Source organism: Leopardus geoffroyi, chromosome A2 (assembly GCF_018350155.1).
Source record: "Leopardus geoffroyi isolate Oge1 chromosome A2, O.geoffroyi_Oge1_pat1.0, whole genome shotgun sequence".
NCBI classification, from domain to species: Eukaryota; Metazoa; Chordata; class Mammalia; order Carnivora; family Felidae; genus Leopardus; species Leopardus geoffroyi.
This window is the reverse complement of record NC_059331.1, coordinates 51,050,578-51,072,484: the sequence shown is the minus strand read 5'-3', so window position 1 is coordinate 51,072,484 and position 21,907 is coordinate 51,050,578. Positions and strand designations below refer to the sequence as shown.

General features: G+C 41.6%; 1 long non-coding RNA gene across 3 annotated transcripts in view; it reads left to right on the top strand.

The window, feature by feature from the left end:
• LOC123605936 overlaps window positions 1-21,907 on the top strand; it is a 53,631-nt gene that overhangs the window by 1,218 nt on the left and 30,506 nt on the right. For all 3 annotated transcript variants that reach the window (XR_006716018.1, XR_006716019.1, XR_006716017.1), the window contains exon 2: window positions 7,980-8,113. This is a non-coding gene — a long non-coding RNA (uncharacterized LOC123605936). The remainder of the gene's footprint in view (window positions 1-7,979; window positions 8,114-21,907) is intronic.

Below are 21,907 nucleotides of genomic sequence, written 5' to 3'. Positions count from 1 at the left end.
TGAGTTCTAGCCCCACATTGGGCGCTATGCTGACAGCTCGGAGCCTGGAGCCTGCCTTGGATTCTGTGTCTCCTCTCTCTGCCCCTCCCCCACTTGTGCTCTGTCTCTATCAAAAATAAGTAAATGTAAAAAAAAATTTTTTTTTTAATTAAACAGAATTGGGGTGCCTCTGTGGCCCAGTTGGTTAAGCATCTGACTCTTGGTTTTCAGTTCAGGTCACACTTTTTGGGTTCAAGCCCCGTGTCAAGCTCTGCACTGACAGTGCAGAGCCTGCTTGGGATTCTCTCTCTCCCTCACTCCTGCTCCTTCCATGCTCCCCGCACCCCGCGCCCAATAAATAAATAAACTTAAAAGAAAGTTAAACAGAATTACCACATGACTCAGCAATTATACTCCTAGATGTATACCCAAGAAAACTGAAAAACAGATGTTCAAACAAAAACTAGTACATTATGTGGCTAAAGCATTGTTTGTAATAGCCCCAAAGTGGAAACAAGTCAAATGTTTGTCCATCAGCTGATGAACAGGTAGAGAAACGTGGTTTAAATATCCATACAGTAAAATATTATTCAGTCATAAAGAGAAATGAAGTACTGTACTGATTCATGCTACAAAATGGATAAACCTTGACATTATGCTAAGTGTGAAAAGACTAAGATTCTCTTAGTATGAAATGTCCAGACTAAGCAAATATATAGACACAGAAAGATGAGTGGTAGTTTAGGGCTGGAAAGAGTGAGGATATTGGGGGTGGTAGCTAAAGGGTATGAGGTTTTTCTTGGGGCGGGGGTGGGTTGATGAGAATGTTCTGAAATTGGATAGTAATGATGGTTGTACAGCATTGTGAATATACTAAGAAACTGTACAGTTTAAAATATTTAAAATAGTGAATTTTATGTTATGTGAATTTTATCTCAAAGGAAACTTTGGTCTCATGGGAAACTCATCTGGAGTTTCCTCTAATGCAAAATGATACTTCTTTCTTAAGAGTTATTGCAGGATTTAAATGAGATTAACATGTTACCAGTCTCCTAATTGAAGTAGACAATGCCCCTAAAAATAGTACAATGAAAACAAGGTTATTAAAATTCTGGCCAGATACTGTTCGCCGCAAAAGGCTCTGAATAGACTCTAAATATGAGGCCGTTCTCTATTCTCTAAAAGGATAAATTATCAAGTATCAGAGATAAACTAGCACTAAATGAGGCTTTCTTGACATGAGAAGGATTAAAATATTGAAAAGAAAAGATTATTTTACCTGATTCAGTGTTATTTAATGCATACCTTTATACTATGTAAAATCATTTATAAACAGATTTCACACTTAGGGAAGCATTGCTCTAAGGCATATTATTTGCCTGTGGAATCATGTTAGGTGTCATTTAAGTGACAGCATTTATTGAGCAGCTATTACGTGTCCGGAATTCTTTTAGGCACTAGGGATACAGCAATGAAAAATTCTTCTAGAGCTTATATTCTAATGGAAAATACAGACAATACAGGAAACGCATAACATTCCTGACATGATGAGAATAATGGAGAAAAATTAAGCAAGTTTGGGGAATGGAGAGTGCTGGAGAGATGGAGGGGAATGCTTACTTTATATATCAGGTGGTTAGGAAAAGCTTCTTTGATAAGGTAACAAAGTAGAGCCTGAAGGAAATGAGAGAGTAAGCTACTTGAATATCTGGGAGAAGAGCATTTCAAGCAGAGGTCAAGAGGATGTTCAAAAGGGTCTGGGAAGATCCAGGAGATCAGTGCGGCTGGGGAGGAGTGGATGAAAGGGACAGAAATAGAGGATTAGGTGGGGTGGATACAACATATAGGCCACTGTTTTACGAATTATCAAGCATTCAAAAAGGATCACTCTGGCTGCTGCATGGGCAAGGATGCAAACAGTTACCAGACTATTTCAGTGGTCCAAGTGGAAAATAATAATGGCTCAAATTAGAGTATTAGTGGCTGTGGTGAGAATTGTCAAATTCTGTTGTATTTTGAAGGATGACCTATCATTGCTGGTGGATTGGATGTGGTTTTGAAAAGAAGGTAAAGGGTAAGCGTCAGACCTGGTCAATTTGCTGGTCTAAAGTGCCCTACTCTTGGGGGATGCCTGCTGAAGAACTGCTGAAACGCTGTGAAGGAAGTAAACATGGACAACTTTGCTCTTTAAAGTTCTGATTCTGATTTATTGCAAAGAATTTTAGCTTATATCAGAAAAACCCTGATGTCTACTGTAAAAGTATTGACTAAAGTGGATCCTTGCTCCAAGATGCCAGTTTGGATAAGTGGCGTATATGAGTGGGAATAGAAGCCTCTAATTTCTTTCTAACTGGCCGTAGTGTTATGTTAAACTGAAGTGACCTCTGTTATTAAGCACATGATTAAATTTGGTAATTCCCATTCAGATATAGTGACACAAATTAAGAATTTGGCAATAGTTGTTCCCATGAACTCTGATACGTGTTTCACCCTAATAGCTGTCTATTCTTGCCTATTTTTAAGGCTAAGACAGAGTCACAGTTAGAAAGTCAAATAGTACAGCTACTCCCCTTCCTTTGCTCTTTTACAGAAGCAAGAACTTATTAACTATTTCTTCCTTCAGTTCACATGGTGACTTCCTCCATGTCTCTAAATAACCTGCTTATAGTGCTGTTTCTTATGTTTTCAGTTTGGGGCATTGTCTACAGACTCTGTTACAATACTTGAGGTAGCCTATTAATAACCCCACCATCCTATTTTGCCTTTCTTCCTCTTCCCATTAAAGTTACAACCCAGGGGTGCTTGGGTGGCTCAGTTGGTTAAGCATATGACTCTGATTTCACTCAGGTCGTGATCTCACAGTTTGAGTTTCAGCCCCATGTCTGACTCTGCATTGACAGCGCAGAGCCTGCTTAGCATTCTCTCTCTCCCTTTCTCTATCTCGACCTCTCCCCGACTCACTCTGTCTCTCAAAATTAAATAAATAAACGTAAAAAAAATGATACAACCCATATATGGGGTGCATGTCTAGCTCAGTCAGAAGAGTATGTGATGCTTGATCTTGGTGTCATGAGTTCAAACCCCATGTTGAGTGTAGAGATTTTTATTTCTATTTTATTTTATTTTATTTTATTTTGTTTTATTTTTAAAAATATGTATTTATTTTGAGAGAGAGAGAGTGCACAAGCAGGGGAAGGGCAGGGAGAGATGGAGAGAGAGAGCCCTATCTGGGACTTGATTTCACAAACCATAAGCTTGTGACCTGAGCCAAAATCAAGAGTCAGATGCTTAACTGACTGAGCCACCCAGGCACCCCAAATGTAGAGATTATTTAAAAATTTTTTAAACATTTATTTATTTTTGAGAGACAGAGTACAAGTCGGGGAGGAGCAGAGAGAGAAGGAGACACAGGATCCAAAGCAGGCTCCAGGTTCTGAGCTGTCAGCATAGAGCCCGAGACGGGTCTCAAACCCACGAACAGTGAGATCATGACCTGAGCTGAAGTTGGACGCTTAACCAACTGAGCCATTCAGGCGCCCCAAAGATTATTTTAAATAGATAAAGTTACAATCTGATATAGTTTGTTCCCGGATGTTAAATTTACAAAGTAAATTTAAGTGATATATTAAACATCTTTTTGTTCTGTCAACTATAGACAGCATCTCTTGATCCTTCATACTGTATGACAAGGGTTTTGTCAGCACTCCTGGCCTTTCCTCTACCTATTCTTCCTTCTTTGTACCTTCCATTTGGAATTCCATTTGGCAGGTTGGATCCCTGTGGGGATATAATTGAAAGATGCAGGTCCCTACACCTGCTTCTCGCTCAATAAACTACTGAAATGCCATCTTCCCCGAGAAAACCTTTTGGGACCTCATTGGGAAAATGAGTCATGTGTCTGTAATCCCGTTAACAAAATGATAGCCTAGGAGTCCATGAACTCTTAACCCAACAGACCTTTGGCCTGTTGGGTGTTAACAACCAGAGGCAGAAACAACCAACTTGGCCATGCCCTAAACATGCTGAGGTTTATTTACTTTTCTCATGCCCTTTCGAACCAAAGGCTATAAAACTGCCTTAGTAATATAACTCCTGTGAGAACTCTCCGATGGAATTAGTGACATCACAGTGAATTTTCAAGAGAATGTACATGAAATTTATTGTTCACCTTGAACTTCATATGGATAAGTTGATTTAAAAGCAAGTCATTCACTTTGAAAGGAATTGCATCTTGGCTGTAACTGAAATTATAAGGGTTGGGGAGGCAGAATGGATGGTAATGAGCTGGGAAGTGAAACACTGCTGCCACCTAGTGGTTACTCATTCTGAAATACTGCAATTCTTTCAAAGCACAGGCAGCTGAATTAGTACAGTCCCAAACCAGAGAAACTTCCATTTCCTCCTCTTTTGTTAGAGAAAGATGTTAGACAACCTTTTGTAAATGGTCAAAGGCAAAACAAGGTATTAATGGGATTAGCCTGTGAGAGCTGCTCTTCTTTTGTGTAATCAGAAGAATTAACAGAGCACTGACAAAGGCAAACTGCTGTAGGTCAACATGGGCAGCAACCAAATCTCTAGTATGAAGTGGCAGTTCCAAAAGGAAGCAGAAGGTGCAACAAATGAACAGAGAGGGACCACAGTAAGGCAGGACGCTCAGTAGTGGTCACTGCAATAGCAGCATGGGTCCAGAGGCAAAGCAGAATCAGAAGCAAGGTCAGCAGGGATGATGACGATCAAGTCACATAGACTCAGGATCACTAGTCAGCAACAGTTCTGAAGAACAGGGCAGTCAGGGAACAAAATGTAATTAAATTGACCCTATCTCCTAATATTCCTATGGAGTAGATGTTGTTATCAGCCCTGTCCTACAGATGATGAATTAATTTGAGGCTAAATCACTAACCCAAAGTCACAGAACTAATGAGGTTTAGAGCCAAAATTTGAGCCAAAGCAGTTTGACCCCAGAGTCAGAGCTCTTAACTACTATGCTTTTCTGCTTCCCTGAGGGAGAGGGAACCTGGGATTTCACTCCTCTAACTCTTTTGACTGTTGTATTGAGGGATGGTTGTGAATTAGAACTCTGAAGGTGGTTAAGATTTGGACCTAGATCTACTAGGTCCCTAGTAGGTCTGGCACCTACTTGCAGGAGGTATTTAACCTTTAAGGAATTAAGTTTCCTTACTTGTAAAATAGGGATATAAAGGAGGCCAATACGTTGCTTGAAAGATTTGTTGAGATAATACACAGTTTCTGTCATATGGCAGGTAAGATAGCTTGCCTACAAAGACGATTGCCGGGGCGCCTGGGTGGCGCAGTCGGTTAAGCGTCCGACTTCAGCCAGGTCACGATCTCGCCGTCCGTGAGTTCGAGCCCCGCATCGGGCTCTGGGCTGATGGCTCAGAGCCTGGAGCCTGTTTCCGATTCTGTGTCTCCCTCTCTCTCTGCCCCTCCCCCATTCATGCTCTGTCTCTCTCTGTCCCAAAAATGAATAAACGTTAAAAAAAAAAAAAAAAATTAAAAAAAAAAAAAAAGACGATTGCCAATGATTCTCATGATTGTAAGTACTACTACTCTCAGCAAGGGGTGGAGTCTGTTTCCCTTCCCCTAGAATCTGGGCTGAGCTTATGGCTTGCTTTGACCAGTGGAATGTGTCAGGTGTATTGTTGGCTAGCTCCAAGCCTAAGTCTTAAAACTTAAGTCTTGCTTCCTTGGACCATCTGTGCCACTAGATAAGGAAGCCCAGCCTAGATTCTTGTATGTTAAAAACCACATGGAGAAAGAGGCACTAGGGAGCCAAGATCCTACCTGAGCTCACCTTGTGGGTGTGGCCACATGAGTGTACCACATGAGATCAGAACTGACCTGCCAACCCACAGAATTATGAGAAATAAATCGTTGTTAAACTACCAAGTTTTGGGATAGTTTGTTATGCAGCTGTGAGAAATAAGCCCACTGACCCAATCAAAGGAGGGACTTGGAGACTCAGAGCACAGTGAAGTGAGGCTTTAATCAACGTTCTTACAAGAGTGGGTGTCTAATGGACAAGCATACTCAGGGCAGTTACAGCAGACAATTTATCTCCTAGCACGCAAGTCCCTCCCCTGATTCCTCATTAGCTGATACTACAGAGGTTACAGCCTTACCCCCATGTTGCCTATGCTCATGTAAGGCAAAAAGTAGTCTGATTGGAACAAATGTACATTCCTTGAAGTGATGCAGAGACTTCAGTTCTTTGGCACATGCTCATTGCAAAGCCCGTAAAAATAAGCCCGTGAAATAGAGAGGGGAAGAACGAGGAAGTGAAGTGTCTAAGGGTTTGGGACTCCCCCACTAAGGGTGGGGTAGGGGTGGGGCTGGGTGGCTGGTACAGTTTCCAATAGGTTGTAAACCTATTGTTAATTAGACAGCACAGCTTTTATTTGGTACTTCTGAAAATGAATCTTCTCTCTTACTTCTCACAGGAGCAAATAGAAAGTCCTCAGTAAATAACTTCTATTAGTATTATAATTGGTGCTGATAAGGGATTCAAACAAATATCTGATCCATCTTTTTTTTAGATCACTGACTTTTCTCCCCTTTCTCTGTTATAGGCTGGGAGAAATGAGAGGTATATGTGCAGATGAACACTGCTTATTACAAATATGTCTTATCTTTTTATTAAAACAATATTGCTGGATATCTACTCAGAAAGACTGTTAGCATTTCAAATTGCTATATACATTTGAGATAATATAGAAGCATATTTTTTCACACATTTACAATCCAGACTATTCACTAAATTGGTTATGGTGGAACCTTCCAAAGCTTTTGTGTTGAAGGATTTGAGGCATGAACAGCATGAACAGAGACTTATCCCTTTAATCCGGCATCTCAGAGCCCTGACAATGATTCTTTAACTTTCATCTCCTTTATATCTCCTTCTCTAAAGTCCTCTTTTTCTGTCCGTACATGTCCTTTGCCTTCTTAACATGCCTTTCTTGTCTCTTTTCCTTATTGTGACAATTAAATGAGACATTCTCTACCAAAATGTAGGCTCTGATATGGAGGAGATTTTTATCCCTTTTGCTCTCTACAGAATATTCTTTACTTAGAACAATGCCTGGCACACAGAAGGTGTGCAATGACTATGTTTTGAATGAATTAAATAATTCACGTGAAAGCATTGAGAACAGTGTCTGGCATAGAGTCAATGATGCTCAATAAATACAACTTTGACAGGTCAGTACTGTTATAAATGTGATCATTCACATTCATTTTTAAGAATGTTTTATTACTTTGGGGCGCCTTTGTGGCTCAGTTGGTTAAGCGTCTGACTTCCACCCAGGTCATGATCTCATGGTTTGTAGGCTCGAGCCCCGTGTTGGGCTCCATGCTAGCAGTGTGGAGCCTGCTTGGGATCCCTTTCTCTCTCTCTCTCTCTCTCTCTCTCTCTCTCCGTCTCTCTCTCTGTCTCTCTTTCTTGTTCTGCCTCCCCCCCCCCAACTCGTGTTCTGTCTCCCTTAAAACTTAAATAAACTTAAAAGTAAACTAAAAAATGTTTTATTACTTTTAGTCTTCGTCTCTTTTCTTTCTACTTTGTCCCTTTCTTTTCTTTCTTTTTCCGTCACTGCATCTTCTGTGCAACCCTTACTTGTGGCCTGAGACCCTCGTAGATGTTATGTCTTAACTCAGAGGATGTGCAAGAAAAGGTTTTGGAAATTTGTCTTGGGTGAAATATAAAAATTTGTGATTCATAGCTGACCTAGGATTACACATAAGATTCTGCTATTGAGGTGAGCCTAATTTTGGTGTTAATATTTTAACCAGGGGCCTAGCTTATGGAAAAGAGCAAGCTTATTAAGTAGTAGGCTAACAAATACCTGACTGTACATGTCTCTGAGCGTGTGGGTGTTTCTGGTGCCTGTTGGTGAGTAACTGTGCTGCTCTTGGCAATAGAAATGTGAGGAGAATCGAATAGAACTGGTTTTGCTATTTTTTTTTCTTTGCCTTTTTCCCCACAGGGGAATGGAAATGAACCAGCACATAGTGTATCGATTCTTTCTCAGGCTCGTAACATTACGGAATCCCTGTTGAAGTGCAAGCTGGACTGGCGGAAATCAGATTTCCCATATCTTCTCAAAAGCTGTTTGTCAAGGTAAATCCCATACATTTTAAAACCCTGACTTCCCAGGGCTAGATGGGAAAATAAAAAGCTTTGGGCCTGTAACCAGAACTGATTATGCAGATGTCTCCATTACCTCGGATGGTCACTCTTGTAGGAAGAGCTCTCTCATCTTTCCTGCTGGTCTTTTAGATTCAAATCAGGAGTTTCACAGATGTGCAGTCCAGTGGGCTGGTTAGCTTGGGCCAAGTACAAAACAGTATTGATGCTGTTCTTAACACAGCCTTGTTTATGTTTCAACTATGCTAATAGGCAGCTCAGACTTCTTAGCCCTGCTAATGTTGAAAACTGAGAGTTGGGAAGAGAATGGATGAGTCTGCAAGCCTCCTGTCACCTCTCAAAACTGCCTTCAACTACTCTGTTTTTCTTTCCTTCCTTCAAACATTTGATCATTATATAGACAATAACTTACCAGGCCTCTTTACTAGTGAACCAACCTAGTAAGCCAATCTAGAGTTAGGGTAGAGAGATTTTGAGGCATTCAGACCATCAGTTCTCAAACATGCTAACTTAATTGGCACACAAGACCCCACAATACACCTAACCCATCCATTCCACTTCTGGTGGGAAAAGAATTTGATGATAAAGAATTAGAGAGGAGCAAAATGGCAACCCAAAACAGCAGCATCATAATGTGTATGCATGAACAAAACGATCAAAAACAGAAAAACAACATTTGAAATGTGAAATAACACATACAAGAAGGGCTGTATTTATGGGGCGCCTGGGTGGCTCAGTTGGTTGGGCATCTGACTTTGCCTCAGGTTGTGATCTCAGGGTTCGTGGGTTCGAGCCCCTCATTGGGCTCTCTGCTGTCAGTGCAGAGCCCACTTTGGAACCTCTGTCTCCTCCTCTCTCTGCTTCTCCCCTCCTCATGCTCTCTCTCTTTCTCTCTCTCTCTCTCAAAATAAATAAGCATCATAAACAAAACCAAACAAGAAGGGCTGTATTGGAAACTCAAGACACTAAGAAGCCCTCCTCACCAACAACAAGCATTCCCAGCAATCTAGGTTGTTACATGTGCAGCAGGAAATTTATATCATTGCCAGCTTTTCTGTGGCAGCAAAAGTTTTCAATAATTGGCAGTACCACATGGTTTTTTGCAGGTTTTTTTTTCTTTTGGTGAATATAAAAATTTAATCACTTTTAATAATTAACAAAGGAAGCTATTAGGTACTTAGTCATATGTAAAAATGAAAGTCCCTGGCCTTGCATGGCATTTACTCTAAGAGCTGTGGAAAGAACTTGTATACTTTGATCTCCTTTCATGGTTCATCAGAAAGACTCCATGGGGGCCATGGAGTCTTGGAAACATGCTGGCTTAAATGCCTGTGACAGCCTTATTTCTGGGCCTTCCCTCGTATAGTGCACTTGAGCCTAGAAGTTCTTCCACATCTTTGAGTAAGAATCTGATTTCTACATTAAGATGATCACTCTACTGGCAGAAATATAATAAATGCATAAAACTTTTCCAGGGAGTATTTGGCAATAGGTTCAAAGTCTTAAAAGTATGCATTACCTATTCACCCAGCAATTCCACTCCTAAAGAAATAATTATGAATATGAGCAAAGATGGATGTATGAGGGTAATTACTATGGTATATTTTAAACTATCTTTTATATTAGGAAATTGTTCACAACGCTAATTTTTAAAAGTAGGGCATATAACTGTGTATGATATAATCCTTTTCTCCTAAAGATGTAGGTCTATTCATAGAAAATGGCTGGAAGTGTATATAATACAATGTTAATAGTGATGATCTTTTTGTATTATTACTAACTTTTCTCAAATGTCTACAGTAAACCTGTAGTACTTCTGTAATAAGAAGAAAAGGTATAAAGGTATTTAAATATGCCTGAAAGAATAGATGTTTTTGGCAGCACTGGTTAGAAGAACATGAATGGGGATGACTGGATGAGAGGTTATTACAGGGTTCAGGCTCCGCATTGTCAGTGCAGAGCCCAACGCAGGGCTGAATCTCACAAACCATGAGATGATGACCTGAGCCAAGATCAAAAGTCAGATGCTTAACCAAGACTGAGCCACCCAGGTGCCCCCAAATTGATCTTTTACAAGAGCCAACATGATTCATCCATCGCCTTTAGTACCTTTACACATGCATTTAAAGAAACTCAGAATCAACTCTGATTTAGTTTCCTGGCTTGTTCAGCTAAGTCAATGAGGATCTAGTTGACAGACAAAGAAAGAGAGTGTAAGAGGAGGACTAGATAGTGGAGGGAGAGAATAAATTCAATTTTGGACTTGCAGAATTTGAGGGGTTTGTGAAATGTGTACTAAACTGTGGTACCTGAGTCAGAAGCTCACGTCTGATCAGTTGATGCAGAATTAGAGATCATCAGTATACATGTGATTGTTAATCCTGGGTGGTTGTTAAGCTTGCCTGGAGAGTGAGAAAAGGGCTGAGCAGGGATCCCTGTGGAACCTCCACAGTTCGGGGCAGGATGAAGAAGAGGAATTCACTGAGAAGACTGAGGAGTGGTGAGGGAGGCCAGCCCATAATAGGCTAATCCAGATTCAAAGCTAGGCAAGAATGACCAGTTACACAAGTTCAGGGTTGCTTTCATTTCAGTTTACTACCAAGTCTGCAAGCAAGCATTGCAACAGGCACAGGAAATGAGACTGAAAGTGAGTGAGGAGACTCTGGGGTTTCTTCTGCTTTCTTGGAGTTGTGACCAGAATTTAGGGGTCAGCACAGCCCCTCTCAAGTCTGATCTGCCACTCCTTGCTCTGTAGGCTAGGGAAAGGGCCTGCCAACCCTCAAGGGTCTAGGTACTTCCGCGTCAGGCAATTCCTTGCTGTGCTATAGGCATGTCCTTGTATGTTCTTTCTTCTCAGTGCCTCCTCACCTGCACCAGGCTTGGCCATGGAATACCCACAGTAGCCAGAGGGGTTCGGAGGGAAAAGGAAGTTTAGGGAGGAGAGAATTTCAAGTTTAGGGAGGAGTTGTCAGCAATATCAGATGCCCCAGAGTTCAGGTAACATAAGTGCTGGAGGGTTCCCATTTGGCGATTCAAAGGCTATTTGTAACCATAGACATAGGGCACCACCAAGCTCAGATTCCCACGAAAGTCATTTCCATTCTCACAAAATATAATCAAGATACTTATTTTAGGAGCACCTGGGTAGCTTAGTCAGTTAAGCACCCTACTCTTGATTTCGGCTCAGGTAATGATCTCAGGGTTTGTGAGATACAGCCCCATGTTGGGCTCTGTGCTGATAGTGTGGAGCCTGCTTGGGAATCTCTCTCTCCTTCTGTTTCTGCCACTACCCCACTCACATTCTTTCTCTTTCTCTCTCAAAATAAAGAAATAAACATTTTTTTAAAAAGGTATTTATTTTAGTCGTGGTATTTTGTTATGGCAACCTGAGCTAAGACGTTCACTCTGCCAGACTCCTTCATTCATGGTGATTTATTCTTAGTGGCACTATTGTTGTTTCTAACATTCCATCCCTTTTTAAGGAACTCCCTGTCCATCACGTTGTGGGCTGTGTTCAGTGTCTCTTACATAAGCCTCTTATGTCCCAGGCACGTCAAGGAATGTGGCTGGGTACCAGTTTCATTGTCCCCAGACCTTCCCAATAGTTGAGAAGATTATTAGATGTTGGTCTGCCCAAAGCATGTGATGGACTTCTAGATGACTGAGGTCTATCAGGGTCATTGCTGATTCATGGAATGCTCAGATACCCGTAAGTGGCAGAATTAAAGAAACACTTTAACTGTAGGCTGGGGGAGTGTTGGTCTTTAGCACAGAATTCTAATATTTGGGTTTTCTAGAGCAAGGTGTATGTTGGGACTCAATACTTAGACTCTTCTGGAAGGGATGAAGCAGCTTCAAACTTGTGTCTGTTGGGCTAGCTTCATTTGGTCCCCCAAACCAAAGCAATATAAATATCCATATCTTTTTACGTCTGTCATTGCTTATTTGGTTTTCCATCTGCCCTGCTTTGAAGTAGGAGGGGGAAGAGAAGGCAGAGGGAAATCGTGAGCTCTTTAAAGGAATAGTGCCAGATATTAAATCTATAAACAAAATAGATTGAACCGGAGAGAATGAGTCAGAGATGAAGGAAGCATGAAAGCAATATCACACTGGGAAAATGTCACCTGAAAGTGCTGACCGAATGTTCCTGGCATATTTGTGATTGGCCCTTTAAGTCCGATCAGCACAATTTGGTTCCTGAACTGTGTGTGCCTCACTGCCCTATTGCGTGCATTTTCATTGTTTCCTCATTTCAAGCCCTTAAATTCATTTATGTAATACAAGCTGATGACCCATGGTGAGATTGTCCTTTCCTCTGGTGATAATGATCCTGTCACACCAGGTTCCTGTTTCACTGGAGTGTGAAGAGAGTTGTGCTGATTGATAGGGACCAAGCTGGAGTGAAATAAAGATTTGACTGGAGGATCCCTTAGTCTTCCTGTACAATATGCTCAGAGAGTACTTGGAACTCAGAGTTATCTGAGGGCTCTGCCTTCTCAGAGTTAGGCTGTAATGGAAGTTGCAAATGTGGGCAGCCCCTGGGTCAGATGTATTTTATTTGGTCCACCCAGGATTTGGAGTCAGTTGCCAACATTTAAAAATAGGCATATTTCATAGCCAGGTTTCCCATTCCTCTTTAAAACAGGAAGATCTAGAATGTTGGACCTGTATCCCCTCCGGAAAATCATTGGTTAATGTAGAGTGGAACACTGCCCTTTAGTGGGGACAGGAGAGCTTTAGATTTCCATAGTCTCCACTGCTGCACACATTTATATTGGCCACCATAGGCACTTAAGTTTGTATTCCATGTATATCCATCCACATAGGAAGGATATGTAGGGGATAAAAACCCTTTTTTCTCCCCTCCTAGGGTCACTGTTCGGGCCCAGGAATCAAACTGATCATAGACAGATTAACAACAACAAAAAAACAGTTTTTTTTTTTTTTTTTTTTTTTTTTTTTTTATTTAAGTTTACTTATTTTTGACAGAGACAGAGTGTGAGAGCATGAGCTGGGGAGGGGCAGAGAGAGAGGGAGACACAGAATCCGAAGCAGGCTCCAGGCTCTAAGCTGTCAGCACAGAGCCCGACGAGGGGCTCAAACCCACGAACTGTGAGATCATGACCTGGGCCGAAGTCAGACGCTTAACTGACTGAGCCACCCAGGCGTCCCCCAAAAAACAGTTTTAATTACACAGTTACACAAGGGAGTTTCACAAAGAATAGAGATTCAAGGAGGCAGCCACGTAATAGAGGCTTATATATACCGTCTTAGGTTAGACAAACAAAAAGAGGTTTGGGGGCTTCTGGGTGGGGAGGCAAGTTCTGGGAAAGCAAGGTGAGGAAGCATAAGATAAAGATGGGTTGTCTTGTTATGTAGATAAAAGTCTCTCAGGTGATAAAAGTTGTCTTTCTTCCTGGCAGAGAGATAACTTTACAAATGGAAGTTTCCTTTCTAAACGTAAATTTCCTTTACAAAAGGGGAAATTTATACTCTATTTTTAAGCAGTTGGAGGTAAAGAGCCTTTCCTGCCACTGCTGGTTCTCAAGTGCCTTTAGCTCAAAATAATCCTTATGCCAAAGAGGTGTATTTTGGGATGATATATCCTGGTACCCTTGAGAAGGAAACTAGCATTTATTGAGTTACCTTTATGTATGAACCACTGTATCTTGTAATTTCCACATATGATTTCATTTGATTATCCTCAAAATGAGTAAGGTTTGGGCTCCAGTGCTACAGGGACCATGCCTGTGACATGCCACCCCAAATATGGCATTTTGGTATATTCAGTATTTTATTTGTTAAATTATTATTTTTTTAAGGTGTATTTATTTATTTTGAGAGGCAGAGAAAGAGAGAGAAAGAAAGAGAAAGTGCATGCAAGAGAGAGAGGGGCAGAGAGGGAGGGGATAGAGAATCCCAAGCAGGCCCCATGCTATCAGTGCAGAGCCCGACATGGGCTCAATCCCACAAACTGTGAGATCATGACCTGAAGGGTCGGATGCTCAACTGACTGAGCCACCCAGGTGCCCCTAAATTATTTTTTTAAATGTGTGTCTTTAAATTTATTTTTTAGTAATTGCTATACCCAATGTGGGTCTCAAACCCATGACCCTGAGATCAAGAGTCACATGCTCCTCCCACTGAGCCAGCCAGGCATCCCTGGCATATTGAATATTTTAAAATGAAGGAGTTTGAGAACACAGCAGAAGGAGGAAGGTCACGCTGACCTTCTGCCTACCCTTCTCTAAAATAAGTCATAAAATCTTTGTGTGAGAGGTGCCCTCCCTATTCTGGGAGGAAAGGAACATCCTTATCTCTAAAGACAAAAGGGGCCTGAGAAGAATGCTAACCAACAAGAATTTCTAAGTTTCTTGTGAGAAGTAAGCCCACTGACGCAATCAAAGGAGTGACACAGAGACTCCGAACACAGTGAAGCCAGGTTTTAATCAACATTCTTGCAAGAACATTCTTGCAAGAGCAGTGTGTGATGCACAGGCACACTTGGGTCACTTACATTAGACAATTTATCTGCTAGCACGCAAGTCACTCCCCTGGTTCCTCACTGGCTGATACTTACAGAGGTTACAGTCTTACCTGGAAGTCACCTATGCCCATGTAAGGTAAAAAAAGTAGTCTGATTGGAACAAATGTACATTCCTTGAGGTGGCATAGAGACCAAAGTTCTTGGGTGCATGCTCATTGTAAAGCCAGTGAAGTGAAGTGTCTAACGGTTTGGGAATCCATTTGGGGGGGGGGGTTCATACATTTTCCAATAGGTTGTAAACCTATTGTTAATTAGACAACACAGCTTTTATTTGGTACTTAAATGAATCGTCTCCCTTTCTTCTCACACTCTTGAATATATCATATTCTTCCACCTCTGTCCACCCTTCATCAGACCTAACATAAACACTCAGTTCTGTTCCACTGCATCTGCATTTCCTTATGAAGGCTCCTGTGTCATGTAAAACTTATATTACATAAATTTGTATGCCTTTTTTTCCCCATTAATACATTTTTGTCGGTTTAATTTTCAGACCCAGCCAGGTAACATAAAAGAGTCAAGAAAAATATTTTCCTCTCCTACACCTATTTCTTTTACCACTGTGCCAGTCCCAGCCTTTAGTATAGTCAAAGCTAAAGTAGGAACTCAAAAGCATTTATTGGATGAACGAATGTACACATGAACACATAAATAAATGAATGAGTTATTTTTATCCCATTTTTTTGTAGATGAGAAAATCAAGGCCCTGGGCATTTAAGTAACTTGCTCAGAATCATATAACCAGTAGAGGTTACAGTTGGGATTCACATATGAAACTATGGGACTCCAGGAGTCCAGTGTGAAGGAAAAGGGTAAAGGCCACGGGGTCATTTCAGGGCCAAGTGCACAGTAGGCATGTTGTAAGCATTTACTGAATTGGTTGATAATGTTTAAATGTATTTTCATGAGTACAAGCAACCAGAAGATTACAAGCGTGGTTTTAGTTTATGAAATTTGTTTAAAATCTACTGGTGTCCCGGGGTGCCTGGGTGGCTCAGTTGGTTAAGCATCTGACTTCCGGTCAGGTCATAATCTCGTTGTTTGTAAATCCGAACCCCATATCGGGCTGTGTGCTGACAGCTCGGAGCCTGGAGCCTGCTTCAGATTCTGTGTTTCCTTCTCTCTTTGCCCTTCCCCCACACTCTCTCTTTCTCTCTTTCTCTCTCTCTCTCAAAAGTAAATAAACATTAAAAAAATTTAAAAAATCTACTGGTGCCTGGGATTGAGCTTTGGGATTTCTTAATAGTGAGACCTTGTAGTAGAGGGTACTATTGACATGTAGCAAGGAGGGCAGAATGTTTCTGTTCATGTGCTACTTAAATGTGCTACTTAAATGTGAATTTCCAAAGCTAATTCTCCTTACACATCTAAAGAGCTTCCTCTGGGCTTATTTCCTTAAACTACCTGCTGATGGTGCTTGGTTACCACCCTAGAGCCCAGAGCTGTTCTCAGAAATGAATATAATTCAATGCTCCTTTGTGAGGCTATTATTAGGAGGACCTGAAACTGGTTTAGGAAGCATACTGTTCAAAACGAAGCCCTTTACAAAGAGAATGGGTTGGCCTGGCTGAGGGAAATGGGGAAGTGAGTAAGAGCCACTCTTGTGGCTTAGGTTCTAGCTCTGTGTTTATGATTTCCAAATTGATTTATAATTTTTTCCAAATTGATTTATAATTTTCATATCTCTCACACAAGTCTCATTATTCCAAAAACTGCTAGATATTTCCCACAGACCTCTGTCTACCCTGACGCTAAACCTAACATATTGAAAACAGAACACACCACATTTGTGCCCATGAACCAGTCTTTCCTTCTGGCTTTCTCCATCAGTGGCTCTTTATTCTTTCACTTACTAAGCTCCAAACTGGAGTTTTCTAATACTCTTATAATTCATATATGCTGACACTTTTCCATAAATTTCCTTCCTCCTCCCCCTCCCCCTTTCCCAAGTGCAAGCCTCTATCTATCCTCAGATCTTGAATGCTAAAGTAGCTTCCTTGCTGAAGTAGCTTCTCTCTGCTTTCAGGCTCACTTTCCTTTTATATCCCTGCATACTACAGCCAAATTTATCTTACTAAAATCCGGTTTTCATGTTCCTTTTCAGGTTCCAAATCTATATTATCTTCTTATGGCTTGGACTGGCTTTTCCAGTTGTTTTGTGAAGATTTCATTCCATCAGAAATTAATAGGCTTTAAGTAAAAAACAGATTCTGTGATCAAATGTCAGGGAAATGCTAGGTTGACAAAGTTATGAACCATTTCTTTCCTGCAGGATAACTCATAGCTTTCATATGTCAATATGTGTTAGTATACAGTGTTTTCCGAGATTGATATTTTCACAGAACCTTTTTTGGCAGAGTATTTCATTGGTCTAGGTCTTCATGCACCACACTTTGGAAACATTGGTCCACAGATTCAAATCCATACTCCCTGTGATGGTTAATTTTATGTGTTAATTTGACTGGGCCATGGAATTGTTAACCCTAAAAATCAAACGGCCAATTATTTTACCAACAAATAAATAGCAGAGAATTGCAATCAGGGACAAGCAAGCTACAGCAACATCATAGGCAACTCTGCTGAACAAAGGAGAGAAAGCCTCTTTTGTTCAGGAAATCGGGAAGTTGGGAGCTCTGAGTTATGGCTGTCTCTCATTGGCTGGGCTGTTGTGGGGGGGCAGCAGGAGGAGGAAACCCTTTTTTCCCCCCTTCTGGGATGGTAAAGTAGTGTCCACCTGCAAGGTCCCTCTCCCTGTTGGTATCTGCAACTGATGAGGAGTGGTAGGGCATGAGAGCTCCCCCTGCTGGCCTTCTACTCCATTCTAGTGAGATTTCCCTTTATTAAATTTCACAAGATGCCCAGATATTTGGTCAACCATCCATTAACTATGTTTCTTTGAGGTTGTTTTTATTTTTATTTTTATTTTTTTTTAATGTTTATTCTTGAGAGAGAGACAGAGTCAGAGTGCAAGCCGGGGTGGGGGTGGGGGGCAGAGAGAGAGGGAGACACAGAATGTGAAGCAGGCTCCAGGCTCTGAGCTGTCAGCACAGAGTCTGACTCAGGGTTCGAACTCACGAGCCATGAGATCATGACCCGAGCCAAAGTTGGGCACTTATCCGACTGAGCCACCCAGGCACCCCTATTTTTTTTAAGTTTATTTATTTATTTTGAGAGAGCAAGGAGGGGAGGGGCAGAGAGAGAGGGAGAGAGAGAGAGTCCCAAGCAGGCTCTGCACTGTCAGCACAGAGCTCCATGCAGGGCTCAAACTCACGAACCGTGAGATCATGACCTGAGCTGAAATCAAGAGTCGGATGCTTAATGGACTGAGCCACCCAGGCACCCCTGTGAGGGTGTTTTTAGATGAGTTTAACATTTAAGTCTATAGATTGAGTAAAGCAGATTGCCCTCCTTAATGCGGGTGGGCATCATTCAATCAGTTGAAGGTCTAAATAGACCAAAAATTCACATCCTTCTATGAGTAAGAGAGAATTTCTCCTGCCTGAACTGCCTTCAAACTGGGACATCAACTTTTTCCCCTCTTCAGACTCAAACTGGAATATTAGTTTTTCTTGGGTCTGAAGCCTGCCAGCCAGCAGACGGGAACTACACTGTCAATTCTCCTGGGTTTCCAGGTTCTAACTTATCCTGCAGATCTTGGGAATTCTCAGCTTCCAAATCACATGAGCCAATTCCGTATATCTCTACACACACACACACACACACACACACACACACACACTATTGGTTCTAATTCTCTGGAGAACCCTAATACACTCCCATCTTTTTCTCCAAGGCAGTTTAAGATCAGACTCCTGTAACACCTGTTTATCTCTTTCCCAGCACATACCTCTGCTCTAGGTAAGCTGGTCTCATTATTTCTACATGCCCTTTGCAGAATTCACCTCCAAACTTTGTCCAAACTGTTTCTTTTGCTTATCTATGGCTCTTCCTTTTCCTGTTTGTTCACATTCTACCATCTCTCTCTCTTTCTCTCTCCCCCTCCTTTCTTCCCTTTCTTTCTAACATTTTCTTTTAAGAAAATAAATTTCCCAAAGACAAGTCGTGCACAGCATTGACTTGCATTCATTGCTAAGCACTGTGCTCTGTGGGAAGTGGCTAGAATGCTAATCCACTAGAAATTCAAGGAAGAAAAACCTAGAGGAAGTTCCCATTATAAGAATAGATTTAAAAAGTGAGACTCTTTCTCAGTCTTCTAATTCCTTAGTGCTTTCCCCCAGAGACATCTACAGTTACCAGTTTCTTTTTTCTCTTGTTTCAAGATCCAAGTTAATTCTCATGATTGAAAATTAGAGTCACTTGCAGAGCAGTTAAGATTCTTGAGGGCCAGGCTGCAACCTTAGACCATGTACATCAGATTCTCGGGGCGGGGGAAACCCAGGCATCAGTATTTTGTAAAGTTCTCCATTTGATTCCAGTGCATAGCAAGGACTGAGAACTAGTGTGAAGTCTTCTTGATCAGAAGGTACTGAGTCCATGGCCCTTTTGGTATGTGCCATACAGTCTGGCTTGTGGTGATCTCATCTTATTAAAAATGGGAGCCTGTGGCTTACCTGGTGGTGCTCAAGGAAGAGAATTTCTCTAGTTCTGAAAGTCAGTTTGAATATCCCTCCCACCCGTTCTCCTCTCAGGTATGGAGAGCAGTGGTTCTCTCTGGCAAGCATGAGATTCACCTAGAGGCCCTACTCCTAGAGTGTCTGAATCAATAGGTGTGGTGGGGGCAAGAATTTGCATTTCTTTAAAAAAAATTTTTTTTTAATATTTATTTATTTATTTATTTATTTTTTCAACGTTTATTTATTTTTGGGACAGAGAGAGACAGAGCATGAATGGGGGAGGGGCAGAGAGAGAGGGAGACACAGAATCGGAAACAGGCTCCAGGCTCTGAGCCATCAGCCCAGAGCCTGACGCGGGGCTCAAACTCACGGACCACGAGATCATGACCTGGCTGAAGTCAGACGCTTAACCAACTGTGCCACCCAGGCGCCCCTAATATTTATTTATTTTTGAGAGAGAGAGTGAGTGAGCAAGGGAGGGGCAGAGAGAGGGAGACACAGAATCTGAAGTAGGTTCCAGGCTCCAAGTTGTGAGTGCAGAGCCCGACACAGGGCTTGAACCCACAAACCGTGAGGTCATGAACTGAGCCGAAGACGAACACTTAACCAACTGAGCTACCCAAGCGCTCCAAGAATCTAATGATGCTGGTGATGCTGACTCTCTTGATCTGTGGACCACATCTTGAGAACCATTGACCAAAAGGACGAGGAGAGGGAGCCCAAGTGGGCCTAATATGGCCGCTTGTGCCTGAGGAAAACCTAAGAGATTGCACACAAAAGTAAAGGCTGGCTAAAAATATTACTTAACATGGAGGTTACCAATTGGTGGCCCAAACCCTAAATCCAGTCCATAGATGGGTTTTGTAGGGTCACACAATGTTTTCTGTTAATGAAAATAGTTCATACTTAAAAATCAGGGATTTACACACACACACACATACATACACACACACACACAAATATTTAAAAATTTTAAGAACAGTAGGTTGGCAGCAAGGGGCCCAATTTTGTATGTGCATTCAACTTTAATCAACAAGGAGTAGCTGCTTTGCTCTCCAAATCAACCCAGCCCCCAGCCAGCCTTACAAATGAATATACCATATGAGTGAGCCCAGGCAAAATAGAAGCAGAAAAACTACAGAGCAAAGCCATAAAATAGTGAAAAGTAATATACTATTGTTGGCTTAAGCCACTAAGTTGTAGGATGATTTGTTACATAGCAATAGCTAACTGATATAACAATTGGCAGAATTCCCACAGGCCTGCGTCACTCAATTAGGTTACCTTCCAGGCCCCTGTAGGCAAGTGAGTTTCCAGCCTGGGCCTTTCCCTACAGAGCACTAAGATAGATTTGAAAACCTTTTCCACATCCATTATCCCAACAACCTCACAAGGTCAGCTGGTAATAAATCCATTTTGCTGATGAGGAAACTGAGGACTAGCAAGCTAAAGGATATCCCTAGAGCAACATAGGAACAACAGGGTGAGAATCCATCACTTTGCGCTTCTGTTTCAGTGCTTGCCCCCTTCCCTCCTGGGCAATCAGCTGTTAGTCTCTCAAGGCCAATAGACTTGACAGCCACTAAAACCAAACTGTGTAAGGTAACAGGGTATGATGTTTTCAAGAAGGGGAGCCCTCTAGCTAGTCTTTATTTATTAATTTTTTAAATGTTTATTTTTTGGGGGGGGAAGGGGGGAGAGAGAGAGAGAGAGAGAGAGAGAGAGAGAGAGAGAGAGAGAGAGAGAATGAGTGGGGGAGGGGCAGAGAGAGAAGGAGACACAGAATCTGAAGCAGGCTCCAGGCTCTGAGCTGTCAGCACAGAGCCTGATGTGGGGCTCTAACCCATGGACCATGAGATCATGACCTGAGCTGAAGTCAGATGCTTGACTGAGCCACCAAAGCAGCCCTAGTCTTTATTTATTGAGAATAAACTGACTGTGAAGGGCCTTAATATAGTGACCACTACATAGAAGGGCCTTAATGAGAGCTACTTGTTATTATATACTCCCCCTTCTATAACATCCTTTGATATCCTCTTCTGTCTTTCCCTACTCACCAGACTGCCACCTGGAGAATTTCATCTGTCTTCTAAGATCTGGTACATTTTCTGTATCTCTATTACAGCACATAATTATACTGTATTATATATTTAAGAAGTTTTTATTTTTATTAAAAATGTTTTTATTTTCAAGTAATCTCTACATCCAATGTAGGGTTCAAACTCACAGCTCCAAGATCAAGAATTGCATGCTGTACCAACTGAGCCATCTAGGCACCCTTAAATGTTCAGATTTTTTTTTTTCTTTAAGTGGGCTTCACGCCCACCATGGGGCTTGAACTCACAACCCTGAGATCAAGAGTAGCATGCTCTACTGACTGAGCTAGCCAGGCACCCCCTTTATTATATTTTTGATGTATCCCTCTACTCCCTCAGATGCTGGGTGCTTTCATTTTAGGGGTTATAGATTTCCTTTTTATTTCCACAGGACCTGGACCAGAGTGGATGCTGAATCAGTGATGATCAAATGGAAATGAAATTGAATTGCAGAGTTGCAAGATACATTCAGTCATAGTCTAGTTTGACTCCTATAATAATCATCCTGCAAAAGCAAGTTTTGTTATATCATTTACCCATATTAAAAATA